This window comes from Polypterus senegalus, unplaced genomic scaffold (genome assembly GCF_016835505.1).
Source record: "Polypterus senegalus isolate Bchr_013 unplaced genomic scaffold, ASM1683550v1 scaffold_92, whole genome shotgun sequence".
NCBI lineage: Eukaryota > Metazoa > Chordata > Cladistia > Polypteriformes > Polypteridae > Polypterus > Polypterus senegalus.
In genome coordinates, this window is record NW_024380944.1 from 91,172 (window position 1) to 98,529 (window position 7,358).

Below are 7,358 nucleotides of genomic sequence, written 5' to 3' on the forward strand. Positions count from 1 at the left end.
GACGAGCCGAGAATATGGCATATTATTGGGACAATAGACAAACTGGTAAGGATCTTGTGTGGAAGGTAGACTGGATTTAAGGTGGGCCAGAACCAGTCTCTCAAAACACTTGTTGAAGATAGAGGTGAGTGCAGCAGGGAGGTAGTCATTCAGACTCCCAGGAGAGGATAGTTTAGGCAATGAGACAATCGTCCCATTGAGACAATCTTAAGCACACACCCAGGTATGACATCAGGACCAGCAGCCCTGTGTGCATTCACTTTGCTTAGTTCTGATTGTACAGTGGAGGTGGTAAGTCTGAGGGGTGATCGCAGATTTGGTTACAAGTTGTTTAGCTCATCAGGAAGGGAGATGTTACTTGATGTTGAGGCTGCTTTTACCTTCCTGTATCCTGTGATGTTCCTGAATGCTTGGCCACATACAGTATGTCTGGGTTCAGAGATTTTGCAATGATCCTCAGTTTGTTGGTTATATTTCTGTTTGGCTCTCCTGATGCTCTTTTTCAGGTTGGCCCTGGATGTGCTGTAGCTCTGAGTGTCATCAGATCTGAAAGCAGCATCGTGAACTATTAGGAGGAGTCCAGCCTCTCTAGTCATCCAAGGGAAGGTCTTAATCTGTTTGTGATTTCATTAATTCTTGTATTGACGTACTCTCGAACAGAGGAGGTGTCCACTTCTGAGTCCCAAGTGACATTGGTGGCAAACAGTCTCCAGTCTGTGTGGTGAAACTTCTGCTGTAAAGCAGATTCTGACTCTTCACTCCAGACTTTCACCATCGTCATTGAAGGTCTCAAATATTTGATAAGTGGTGTGTATTTTAGGAAGAGGAGCATAAATACACAGACCTCCACCTTTGATCTTACTGTTTATTTAAAAACTACAAGAGGACTGATAATGAAAATCAGAGAATCGATTGTCCAAAGAAAGTGCAAAACCATGGATGCAACCTGAAGGTGAAGAACTCAAAGTCAGGTACAAACACGTATTGTCACAAAACCTGTACACAGAACTGACAAGAACATTGAAAGATGGCCTGCCACCTGTCACCAAAATAATGCTGAACTTAACAGAGCCAAGAGCGGCATTAGAATTGCTATGAGTAGAAAACCAATGACTAAGAATATTTTTCCAAAAATTTCTCTATTATACATCTGAGAAAAGTCGTAGCACAGCAGAGAAACAGAGTGAATGCTGCCAGGCTGGGGCACCACAACTTGTCGATGGCTCTCAGGCGAGTCTGAAGATGCACTTTAAACGATGGACTTGCTGGACATCTGTAAAAATAGAGCACAGTTAGTTATTTGGAAGTGTTTCAGTTCCTCCGTCACTCGATCAAAGTCAGTTTCTGTTCAGTTATATTTGTGTTGTTTGCACATGTGTGACGATGTGGGTTCTGGCTCCACACTCCCATCTGATTTTTGGAAGCACTTGAACCCAACACCGTCGATAATGAAACCTAGTGAGCTAGTCAATGGAGGCAAATAAACACTTGAGCAAGGGGTGGTGCAAAAATTGAATAGTACTTTTATTTAAAATCCAACAAAACAGGTGTTCAAATAAGTAGTGCAGTACTCCAAATGTTTCATTAAATAAATAATCCAATAAAAGAACGTGGAGGTAAAACCAATAATTTAAAAAACACAATCCTTAAAAACCAGAGGTTAAAATCTTCTCGTGGAAGCAGTCTTAAAACAACAAACAAGCTTGGTGCTTCTTTTCTGTTAAGCGTCTCCGCTATCGTTTCTGTTAGCGTCACTCCCGCTTATCCCGTTTAGCTTAGCAGCTGGCAAGACGCTCTCTGCAGCTGCCCTCCTCTTACACACTCTCGAGACTGGAGACCTCCCGATCCCTGGCTTCGGTTTGGCTCTCATCCCAGTCCCGAGACTTGATTACCCCAATGGCCAGGATGCACACATTGGGGACTCCACCACCTAGCCTCCCGACTTCCGCTGCCTTTCTGCGGCCTTCTGCGGCTCATTGCTTTCACCAGGTCACTCCCGCTACATGGTCGCTCAGTGGGAGCAACATCCACTCAAACACCGGGTGACGGCCTTACACGCCTGCTTCCTGCTCCCTGTAACCTCCGTCCTCTTTTCCTCTCTCTCTTTCTCCTCTCTCCATTTTTCCCCCTCACAACCGACTCGCGCTTCTTTTTAAAATGACGAGGGCCACAGCAGCTGCAGCATTAGCCATGGGACAATCACGAATGTGGGCAGTTCCTCACCTGTGCACTCGGTGAGAAACACCCACACCTTACGGATCGCCCCCACGGCTCGCTATGGCCCAACGTCCCTCGCTAAGCGCGATCATTTATTTAAAACGAATGGCTTTTGCACAATGAGCTGTGGACCCGCTACACCACAATTACATGTCCTCTAATATCACCTCCTTCTTATTCTCTACAATCCTGAGAAAACACTGAAGCCAGCCTGAGCTCGACACGGCCAAACAGAAAGAGAACGTGAGGTATGATGGCTGATGAACACGATCATGCTTTAGACTAATGAAAATGAAGGTCATTACAACGAAAAGAAACAGTATTGTAGAGACAAACATGGAACAAATTAAGAAAAATTAAATCAGTTTTAAATCACTTTTGTTACTTACTGTCCTCTTACTTTAGGCCAGTGTTTCCCAAACTCGGTTCCTGAGGACCCCCTGTGGCTGCAGGTTTTTATTCCAACGAGCTTCTGTTTTAATTGAACTCCTGGGCTAATTAAGTGATGTGTTATTTACCAAGTTCTGTGTTTTGGGAACAATATAAAATTAGAAATTAGTTTATATATATATTAAAATGTATCAAGCAGTTATATGGGAATAATGATTTTTTCTTTTTAAGTGTATTTTTCATCTTGATTTTCATTCTACTTTTCAGGTGTTCTAATTGTTGAATTAATTCATTATTTACTAATTAGTGGCTCTGACTCTAAAGTACTTGCAGTCTTTGATTATTCTGTGTTGTTTGCCGGCGTGTCTGCTCTGCTCATTTTTAATTGTCATTAATAAGATACAATGAAGGGGAAAAACTGCACAGAGAAAGAGCAAAATATAATGAAATCAATAAAAGAGAGTTCAGTATTTAAATCTACAGAAAAGGCAGAAATACTTCTAAAGTCTTATAAATGTAAAAATGAATTTTCTGAATGGCGAATAAAAGATAAATAATCCCAGCTAATTCAATGAGCTCCGTGTTGTCAGGTGTTGTCACTGATGAGGAAGCTCGTTGGAACACAAACCTGCAGCCACAGGGGGTCCCCAGGACCGAGTTTGGGAAACACAGCTTTAGACAAAAGAACGTTGAAGATGTCCAGAAAAGCAGCAGAAAGAGGCATTTAAAAGAGAAGAATGTGCAGACACAGAGTAACGAGTAACACACAAGGGAGCCATAAACTGAGGAGCCAAACAGCAGTGGAGAGTGTGGCGTGAAAGCCAAGGTGTGGCAGCTTACATCACAATGAAATATTATGAATGGCCTGCTGTACCTTCATTTTCACACAGAGTATCAGGCATATTCCAAGGAACAAGAAAACGAGGATTAGGAGCAGAACTATGGCGTATTTCCATGTACGAAACTCTAAAAATAAAAATATGAAAGAAATTTCAGACAAACATTATTTTTAGCTTTATGCAGTCATCTTCTACTCCAAAGTACTTTCATGCCTGAGTTCAGTTTTATTGTTCTACTTCACAGGAAAAAAAATAAATTCATAAATAAATGTGTCACGTGCAGTGAATATAAATATGAAGTGGCACATAAGCTTTCAAGTGTGTCTTGTGCCCTCACTGAGTGACTGATTTCAAAATGCCTTGTTGTGTCCACCTTGTGAACGTCCCTCAGTATTTGCTGACTGATGATATCCCAAAGTCCTCTGGTTTCACAGATCACGTCTGCACTTTCTGTGATCAGTTAGTTGATACCCAGGCTTACTGGGGTTCAAGCCCAGAATATCCCGGTGCTCATCACCACAAAACTGTCTCGTAATCTGCTGTGTGTTTTTATTGCGCTCCGTCAGTGTAGCAGAAATGACAGGCGAGGTAAGACATGTCATTTGGCGTACATGTTATTTATTCTGTACATTTTATTCTGTACTGAACAGAGGCACTTGAGCATATGTGCTGCTAGAGACCTGTGGTGGACAGTTTGTCTTCATTGTCCTGCATGAGCTCAGTTTTGTCCATGGAACTAAACAAATGTCCACTTTGTGAACTCCACACACAATCGGTGAACAAGCACACAAGAACACGTCCATGTTGTTTAACATACACAAGAGATTTATTTGCCCAAGACACATTCAGTTCAAAGGGGCTCAAACAAACTACAGAATGTGCCTTAGAATATTTATTTAATTCTTAGTAGAAAACCAAAGGAAAAGTAAATAAAGAATTGGAGAGACTTGCACTTTAGGAGAATCGTTTTACCTTCTTGGCAGTCTTGTTTATCGTCTTCCATGACTCTCTGGCTTTCTTAAAAGGCAAGAAATACACACAATTAGATAACGTTACAGACCATTTAATTACTTCTTACTATTTACAGTGTCATGTACATGTACAGTATACTGTCCTCCATATACATTTCTGCATTAATGTGTATTTTTTAATTGATTTTATCTTAAGTAAGTAATATTTCATACAATCAAGTCAAATTTAACAACACTAAATTCAATTCAACCTCCACCAAGAGAAGGAATATAACCCCCTTCCCCAGTATAAGAACTCATTCTAAGATATCATTGATGAAATCCTGACAGGTTTTTAAAAAGTTTTGCGCAGATCCTCTAAGTGAGAATTTGATTTCTTTCAATTTCAAATAATATAAAACATCAGTTACCAACTGACTTAAAAGAGGAGAGTTAGGATTCTTCCAGTTGAGCGAGACAAGTCTACGTGCTAATAGTGAAGTGAAGGCCATTACAGTTTGTTTGTCCTTCTCCACTTTAAGCCCCTCTGTAAGCCCACCAGTCACAGATGTTAGTGGATTAGGAGTCATTGTGACACCAAGGCTGTCTGAGAGGCATTTAAAGATTTTGGTTCAGAATGATATTAATTTGTTACATGCTGAAACCATGTGGCCCAATGAGGCTGGAACTTGCAATGTCTGTAGGTTGGATCTTACCCTGGAAACATTTTGGACAATTTTGAACGAGATGGATGCGCTCAATAAAACATTTTAAATTGAATAATCGAATGCTTTGCATATGGAGGCATATGGAGATCCAGTGAATTCTGTGCATGGCTGCCTTCCACTCCTTTTAAGGTTGAGTAAGAGACCCTTGTCTCACTTTTTCTCAGGGATGTTTAAAGCGAAGGGACTTTAAAATGGTTTTATATATAATAGAAATGCTGTCTGAGTCCTCAGGACTGATAAATATCACTTCTAGAATAGAAATAGCTGGGAGGTGAGGAGAATTGGGCAGATTTTGTTTAGCAAAGTTTTTAATTTGGAGACAGTGGAATAATTGTGTTGATGGGAAGCTAAATTTGCAGAGCAATTGTTTGTAGAATGTAAAGTCATTATCTATTTACAAATATCAAAATGATTTAAATCTGTATGTTTTCCAAATATTAAAAACTGCAAGTTTGAAAGGGTGGAAAAAGGAGGTTATTATGTAGAAGTTCCACAGATAAAAGCTTCCTACATTGGTTTCATATTCAGAGTGAATGAAGGACAATTGTTGGGTTGTTAGTATTTTGATGATAACTTGTATTTACTGAGGCACAAAGCAGGGAATATAAAGAAGTACTGCAGGATTTTATTTCTATTGCAGACCAAGCTTGTCTGCAAAAAAAAAAAAAAAACCCAAAAGTATTTGTATACTGTATTGAGGATTTGTTCTGTTCTGTGTATTGTATTGTATTGTCTGGGTTCTCCTAGTTGTGTCAATGTCCAATTTCTTATAGCTTGTAAATAAAACTGAAATTTGGGTGGAGTTATGCCACCTTCTGCTATAGGTTGTTGTAGGGCCGCCCTTTAGATGTGTGGATGTTTAGAATTCCAAATAAATGAGATTATGATTTCTTAAAAATGATTTGTTAATGTATACAAGAATGCCTTGAAATAGAAGCAGAAGCTTAGGAAGGATATTCATCTTGATAGTGTTAATTCTCCCTGCTAAAGTTAGACAGTAGGTAGTCCCATTCAACCATACTGAATATTTATCTGCATCCAAAAATAATAAGATCTCTGGAGTGTTAGATTTTATGGGTGAATATATTACTTTAAACATGTGTTGAAGATTGGAATCTAAGGTGTCTACCTGTAATAAATCTGGTTTGGTCTTGTGATATTACTGAAGGAAGCATTCTATTAATCCTTCAAGCTAGAACTTTGGAGAGTATTTTAACATCGATATTCAGAAGTGAGATTGGTCTGCATGATGCACATTGTAATAAGTCCTTATTTTTCTTAGGAAAGATAGTAATTAATGCTTGACGAAAAGTTTGAGGTAGAATTTTATTGTCACTAGCTTCTAGAAATGTTGCTAATAAAAGGGGAGCTAACTTAACTGAATTTTTTTTTAATAAAATTCATCAAGGTAGCCATCAGGGCTTGCTGCTTTCCCACGCTTACTGAGTTTACAGCGTCTAGTAATTCTGAGAGTGACAGAGGTTTATCCAATTCCTCTACACTGAAAGTATCTAGCTGTGGTATCTTTAATGCACCAAAAACACATTAGATTGTGTCTTGTCTTCTTTAAACTAAGTAGAATATAAGGACTTATAGTAGTCTCTAAGTATGTGCATTATATTTTTATGGTCAATGATTTTATTTCTGTCTGTGTTGGTACTAACTTATATTGCATTGCAAACTTCCTTATTGTGGATTTGTTGAGCTAAGATCTTATTAGCCTTCTCTCTGTGTTCATAGTAGTAACATTATAATTTAAAAATGAAACTAAATAAAATGAATTAAATAGAAATGTATTAAGATTCCCACACCTCTAGTTTCATTTGTATAGCTGGAGTGGAATATCTGGCCAGTCCAATCTCTTTGCAACTGAAACTGATCCTTACTTAATAAACGAGTCTCCTGTAAAGCTTGGCAATTAGACCTGTGAGGTGAGAGAATACTTTCTTTCTTTTTAATTCATGATTGAGACCTTTGACATTCCAGCTTATTAAAAAGTTCAGTATATGGTAATAGAGACATTGCTTGTGAACTTTTGTTGACATTTTATATCCTTAAATTAAGGTAGTACTTTATTACATAAGATAGCCTTAGCTTTAATATTAAATTTTACCAGGAGGTATGGCTATGAAGTCTGTTATTGTGTTGGCGTTTACAATTGTGGATGTGAAAAGGATAGATTAGAAATAGTTTACTTTCTTTCTCTAACACCCCATTTTGCCTACCCAGGTGAG

General features: G+C 38.8%; 1 long non-coding RNA gene across 1 annotated transcript; it reads right to left on the reverse strand.

Annotated features, from left to right (window-relative positions):
• Window positions 1-851: 851 nt before the first annotated feature.
• Window positions 852-4,494, reverse strand: LOC120520416. The gene is made up of 3 exons (XR_005631834.1): window positions 4,419-4,494; window positions 3,482-3,573; window positions 852-1,273 (listed from the first exon to the last, which is right to left on the reverse strand). It is a non-coding gene; the product is annotated as an uncharacterized LOC120520416 (long non-coding RNA).
• Window positions 4,495-7,358: the final 2,864 nt, after the last annotated feature.